Below are 6,785 nucleotides of genomic sequence, written 5' to 3'. Positions count from 1 at the left end.
ACTTCTTGATTTGGTGCACAAAAAGAGTTCCTAAGTTTTATTCCAAAGAGTCTCTTCTATTTATCCTTAGTGATGATTAGACATTTTTGAATGGATAAAGATGTAATTAAAATTTTGAGTTTAAAAGATCGAAGACAAGATTATTATCCTAAGAGAAGTAACGGATTCAAAATTCATAAAAAGTGACACAATGAGGGGACTTATGGCTTAAATCCCCCAAGGGATCTAAGTAGCCCCGACCTGGATTTACCACCCTGCTCGGAAAGGGGTACCAGCTAAACTCCACCTAGCGTATCAAATCCATGTTATCCAGTCTTATGCAAATGCAAGAGTGGTAGGGGATAGAAAAGGAAATGGGTATCAAACCCGACTATGAATGGTACTATGCTTATGCAAAGTAAACTATCCCTCTATGTTATAAAAGAAAAAAAAAAAAAATCTATATGCTGACTCAAGGCTATGCATGTGTAAGTAAGGCCAATCAGGACTGGCCAATAGTCACTGTAAAGTGAGCAAGGCTTATTTATTATAATTTAAAAAGTGACCCCTTTAAAGGAATCATGCATTAATTTTTTTAAAAAAAATTGGTTAATTTTAATCATATATTCACTTTTTATCTTGCTTAAATAAAATTTAACTTTATAGAAAATTTAACATCCTAAAGAGCCTAACGTTGACTCCGTCCGAGCCACACCCAAACAAAGTGATTTAAGAAACCTAGGAAAAAGCATGCAGTTCTAATGCGCAAACAAAGAAAACACAACAAGCCAGCAAAATAGAGTTTCCAAAGTCCATGGCAAGTGCCATTCAATATACAACCAAAGTACAGAAAAGTAGTGGTGGCCAGGCTCCACCGACAACAACCTGGGTTCTATCCCTATGGAATGACGCAAGTCTTAAAAAAATGAGGTATTTTATTTATCTTTAGTTTCTTTCCCTTCAGGCTCCTTGTGTTGCACCATCCAATAGGATATCCAAATGAGAAGAAATTCCCTATAAAGGGTTTTCTTTTCGCTTTGGATCCCTAACACATCAAAATATCTCATTTTTAAGCTTTCACAACACTTTAGATCAAATTACATTTTAAAGAAAATTACATTGACTCCCTACAAAAAATACATATTAGCACAATTATAATAATAATAATAATAAAAAAAATCACACATCATCCAGAACCTAGTCCTTAGGGCCATATTCCCAATGGGCTTTTTAGCATTCGTCGCAGTACCTATTAAAGAGCATATTTATGATGAGAGCATTTTTTATATTGCCCTTTAGAAATATGACCACCTGCAAAAGATATTTTTAAAAAAAGATATAACCACTTAAGGACAAGTGCCCACTCATCAATCAAAAAGGAAGAGAAAACAACCAAAGAAAACAAACCAAGCCAGAAACAAACATCACATCATCACATATGTAAAATGTAAAAGAAAGAAAGTGTAAAAGGGTTATCCTAGCTACACCCTACCCTAGGATGCCTATAAAAAAAGTGTCCTATCCAGCACCTAAGTGTGTGCAAAAAGGTGTACTTAACTACCCCAAATTAGGTGAGTGGTTTGAGTTACAAAGTTGAGTTCTTATGGTTTAATTTATTAGCCCTCAAGTTTTTATTTAATTGCTTAGCCATTTGGGGTGAATTAATTAAAGCTTAAATTAGGGATTAAAATTTGAGTTATTAAATTATCAAGAGCCTAAAGGCTTAGGCCCTAACCTATACTAAGATTATAAAGAATTGAGGGGCAAATAACTCATCCTCAATCCTACTCCTAATTAAGGTTGAGATTATTAAAAAAGGTGGCAAGGGTTGGTTAATCCTTGGCAAGGGTTGGTTAATCCTTCCCTTGATAATAATCTAGGACTCGAGGAATGGCTAAGGGTGACACCACTAAGGTGGGCCTACTACCCACCATAAAAAGAAAATCCTAAGCTTCCTATGTCTAAGGTAAATTTATTTTTAGAGGCTGACATGAGAGTGGAATGACACGCTATCTATAGAAATGTACATGGGTTCTACCTGACCTAAGTTATAACACTTGGGTGACTAAGGTAGTTGGTTTAGGTTAATAAAGATGGATTTAATCTTTTCTAAGGTAGGGGCAATTTACATAGAGATTTGCATATTTTTTAAGCTAAAGCACAAAAGTGAATGTAAATTCCATATAGGTTAAGGCACTAAGGCATATCTTGAAATTCCTTTGCTCCTCCAATAGGCTCATTTTGGGTTGCTTACAATTAGGAGGCTTTAGTTTAAGTTCAAATATTAGTGTCTCAATGCTTTGTTAAACACTAGAATGTTGGTTGAGAAGATTTTAATGATCTTAATTTAGTTTAACCTTAATTAATATAGATTATCATATGTGATTAGATTAGGAGTTGGTTAAAGATTTATTTTACATATTTTAATATTCGATTGGAGTAATTAATGATTTTAAAACTGTATATTGGTTAAGGGAATTTTAGAGATTATAGTTCAATTAAAGAATTTTAGGAGTTGTAATCATGAAACTAATCGAAGGAAGCCACCTAACATGCTAGAGCTCATATTTTATTTCATTTTCGTATATTTTTCCTTAGCATGCTTGTGAGAGACATTAGGAGGCATAAAATCATTAAGAATCAATTTTTTAGAGTTACTTAATCATTTTAAAACCCAAAGAAAAAAAAAATCCTAGTGATGCCCACTTCGTGTGGGAAAAATGATGCATATGACACACATAGGTGGCCTACACTACAGGCCTAAAATGACCATAAGGGTCCCTAGGTTTCATGATAAGGGAGCAAGCTTTGGCCTACAAGGCCAAAGCTTCGTTAGTGGACTAACTTATGGCCGGCTAACTAAACATCCTAGCAATTATATTTGGGCAGGAAAGTAAAAGCAATCAAATGTGTGTGCTAATGTGTAGCCGTTCGACAATACAATGAGGAGTCTCTACAGGACTATCAAGGTATACCTGACCCAGGCGTGCCCACTTAGAAGCTCCAATACAAACGACCAATTGATCAATGCATACCCAAAACTCGATGTACCTCGCAAGACAAAACAAAAGAAATAGAAATGGATGAGCGTAGATGCCATTCAAAAGAAAAATGGAGGTAAATAATAATAATAATAAATAAATCAATCAATGAAATCAATGATCATACCATTCAACATTCATATTTATTAAATGTTAAAGCATAAATTCATGTAATGAGTTTTCTAACATAGAGTGGAAGAAGAATTATGCATGAGTCAGATGATAAATTAGCAACCTAAGATTTAGAAATCTACTACTTTAGAGCATGTGAAAAGATTATACATAAAACAAAATACTTTCTAACATGTGTGAAAAGCAAATGGGCTAAGCGTGAGATACATGGATGACTACCAACATAGACATGCACTATTGGAATAATGATATTACCAAAGAAGTCTACATGTATAACATTTGTTTTACCACATACAAGTATTACCAATGAATCCTTAAGCCTTTGATATCGCATGTAAACACAATGTCTAAACCTAAACATTCGCAGAACTCTTCTAACATAATTATGCTTGCAACTAGAATATGAAGCCAGCAAGTTGATCTAACAAAGCTATCAAACTTTACTTTATATAACACCAAATATACATGTAGTGTCGAGGTTCATAGATATATATATATATATATATATATATAGCACAAACAAAGTAAACACAACAAGCCAACAAAATAGAGTCTCCAAAGTCCATGACAAGTGCCATTCAATATACAACCAAAGTACAGAAAAGTAGTGGTGGCCAGGCTCCACCGACAACAACCTGGGTTCTAACCTTATGGAATGACGCAAGTCTTAAAAATGAGATATTTTATTTATCTTCAGCTTCTTTCCCTTCAGGCTCTTTGTGTTGCACCATCAAATGAGAAGAAATTTCCTATAAAGGGTTTTCTTTTCGCTTTGGATCCCTAACACATCAAAATATCTCATTTTTAAGCTTTCACAACACTTTAGATCAAATGGGGCAAGCTTTGGCCCACAAGGCCAAAGCTTCGTTAGTGGACTAACCTATGGCCGGCTAACTAAACATCCTAGCAAGCGTATTTGGGTGGGAAAGTAAAAGCAGTCAAATGTGTGTGTTAATGTGTAACCATTCGGCAATACAAAGAGGAGTCTCTACAGGACTATCAAAGTATACCTGACCCAGGCGTGCCCACTTAGAAGCTCCCATGCGAACGACCCACCAACCAATGCGTACACAACGACGAAGGTACCTCGTAAGACAAAACAAAAATAGAAGGATATGGGTGAGCGTAGATGCCATTCAGAAGAAAAATGTAAATAAACAGAAATCCAATAATCATGTAATTCAACATTTCTATCTATCAAACGTTAGGACAAAAATTCATGTAAGGAATTTTCTAACATAGAGTGCAGGAAGAATTATGCATGAGTCATATGATAAATTAGCAACCTAAGATTTAGAAATTTACTACTTTAGAGTATGTGAAAAGATTATACATAAAGCAAAATACTTTCTAACATGTGTGAAGAGGAAACAGGCTAAGCATGAGATACATGGATGACTACCAACATAGACATGCACTATTGGAATAATGATATTATCAAAGAAGTCTACATGTATAACATTTGTTTTACCACATACAAGTATTACCAATGAATCCTTTAGCCTTTGATATCACGTGTAAATACAATATCTACATCTAAACATTTGCATAACTCTTCTAACATGATTATGCTTGCAGCTAGAATGTGAAGCAAGCAAGTTGATCTAACAAAGCTATCAAATTTTACTTTATATAACACGAAGCATACATGCAGTGTCGGGGTTCATAAATAAATATGAATACTTACTATGCAAATGTAAGAAATACAGTTCTACATCCACCGCATGCTTTATACCAAACTTAATTTACACTCGCAAACAATCGTCTATGGAATGAAGTCAAGCTCATGTAAATCTTATTATCTTAAATGAGGCACTTCTACATACAATACCATTTGCAAATCACGTTACTAAATCACTTTTTATTTTTTAACTATGAAATAGAATTATTAACGATGTGAGTGCATAGAATGAATCCTTCAGAATCCTGGGTATTTCACATTGAGCTTATACTACAACATCAATGGATTAGCTATTGCATTTTGAAATGAATTTATTGCTTCTCTAAAATATAATAATTTAATCTATAGAGACTTTCTTTTCATTGATTCAAACAATTCTAAAGGAGCAGCCACACTCAAATGCCTCTTTTGGGATTTTTTTTATTAAAATAACTTTCATATCATAGCATTAAAATGATTTCAACCTTCCGAGATAACTAACGGCCAGCATCATCAACAAGCCACTATTATATTGTCCACTCATAAGAAATTACACAGACACATGCCTTGAGATATAAGAGAAACAAACACAACGTGGATGTTAAAAAAAAAAAAACACAACTTGTGCATTCAGGACACTATGGTTCAATTGAATATATCTAACTTATTTATTAAATAAGTAATCCAAAATATCATATAAGAAAACTTCTAAAGTTAACAGTGAAAGAGTTTCTTTCTTTCTTTTTTTTTTAGGAGAGAGAAAAATAATTATAAATGTGTCTCCAAATGAATTTACTAATTTATAATTAATATTGATTAATTTTAAATCAGATATTCTAAAACATTTTATTTCTAAACTTTTATTTGAGAGAGATGAACAACACTTATTCCACCATACTGGTTATACTATACTCTGAGGTTGTCTGTACTAAAAAAAAATGGGATTTTGAACGTTTGGCACCCTCATGAGAGCTGCAATGCTTTTTTTTTTAAGGAAAAAATAATTAACATATATCATACTTCTCGCTACAACATCAGCTGTACCGGGAAATGAATAAACAACAACTTAAGAAAACTATAATACATTTTCACTGTCGGACATCTAGAGAAGTAAACTTATGAAGCCCCAAACTATATTTTTACTAGATTTGAAGCTTGTAAAATGTGTAGAGAAAATATTTAAATGCTCATCTTACATTTTCTTCTCTTGTTTATGTCTCCAGTCATCAAAAATGCAAGCAGCTTTTTTATCTTGGCTGAATGAAAAAAAGGAGACCCCGACAGCCTCCCCTTGCATTTTTCTTCCTGGTTCGAGCTGCTGTAGTTGAACTGTTTGGACAAGAAAATCATCCCGCCACCCTCTTTGCAAGGCAAAAGTAAATGGGGAAGAGGGCTGGAGTCCGGATGGGTAGCGGAGCTTAGAAGGTGGCCAGCGACGAGATCTAGCCGGTCGAGCGAGTCGGATCGTGTGAACCCTCCATGAGAAACGGACGAGAGCCTTGCTTTGTCCATCCGAGAGAGGAGAAGGAGAGGCTTAAGGAGCTAGAGCCGGCTTGCATGGTCGGACGCCGAAGGAGGGGAGGTTGCCTGGGTCGGACCGGTAGAAAGTTGGAGTCGGACGGCATCGGCAGGAGGGAAGGTCGGCGTCGGTGAGCTGCTCGTGTGCTGCTCCAGGAGAAAGAAGGGAGAGTGGCCACTCTTGCCGTGGGGTTTCGCGAACAAGAAACCTCCACCAAAAGCTAGGGCCGGCCAATCTATCTCCCTCTCAATAAGAGAAGATGAGTATTAAAGGAGACCAAATCCTTCATCCAAGGGTCCAAATTAGATCCGCCTGTTTCAAAATTAGATAAAATATATTGTCTCTAAAATTAAAACAAACGATTAGATCAAATTTATTTACTTTTAAAGGAATATAATATGAAGATGTAAAACTAAATATATATATATATATATCTTTATATTTTTTTTATTTT

At 34.8% G+C, this 6,785-nt stretch overlaps 1 long non-coding RNA gene across 1 annotated transcript in view; it reads left to right on the top strand.

Annotated features, from left to right (window-relative positions):
* The first annotated feature begins 148 nt into the window (after positions 1 to 148).
* Positions 149 to 6,785, top strand: part of LOC114581355 — a 12,430-nt gene continuing 5,793 nt past the window's right edge. The window contains exon 1 of the long non-coding RNA XR_003703275.1: positions 149 to 2,145. This is a non-coding gene — a long non-coding RNA (uncharacterized LOC114581355). The remainder of the gene's footprint in view (positions 2,146 to 6,785) is intronic.

Source organism: Dendrobium catenatum, unplaced genomic scaffold (genome assembly GCF_001605985.2).
Source record: "Dendrobium catenatum unplaced genomic scaffold, ASM160598v2 fragScaff_scaffold_1673, whole genome shotgun sequence".
NCBI lineage: Eukaryota > Viridiplantae > Streptophyta > Magnoliopsida > Asparagales > Orchidaceae > Dendrobium > Dendrobium catenatum.
Note: the sequence above shows the minus strand (reverse complement) of the source record. Positions and strands in the feature narration are given on the sequence as shown.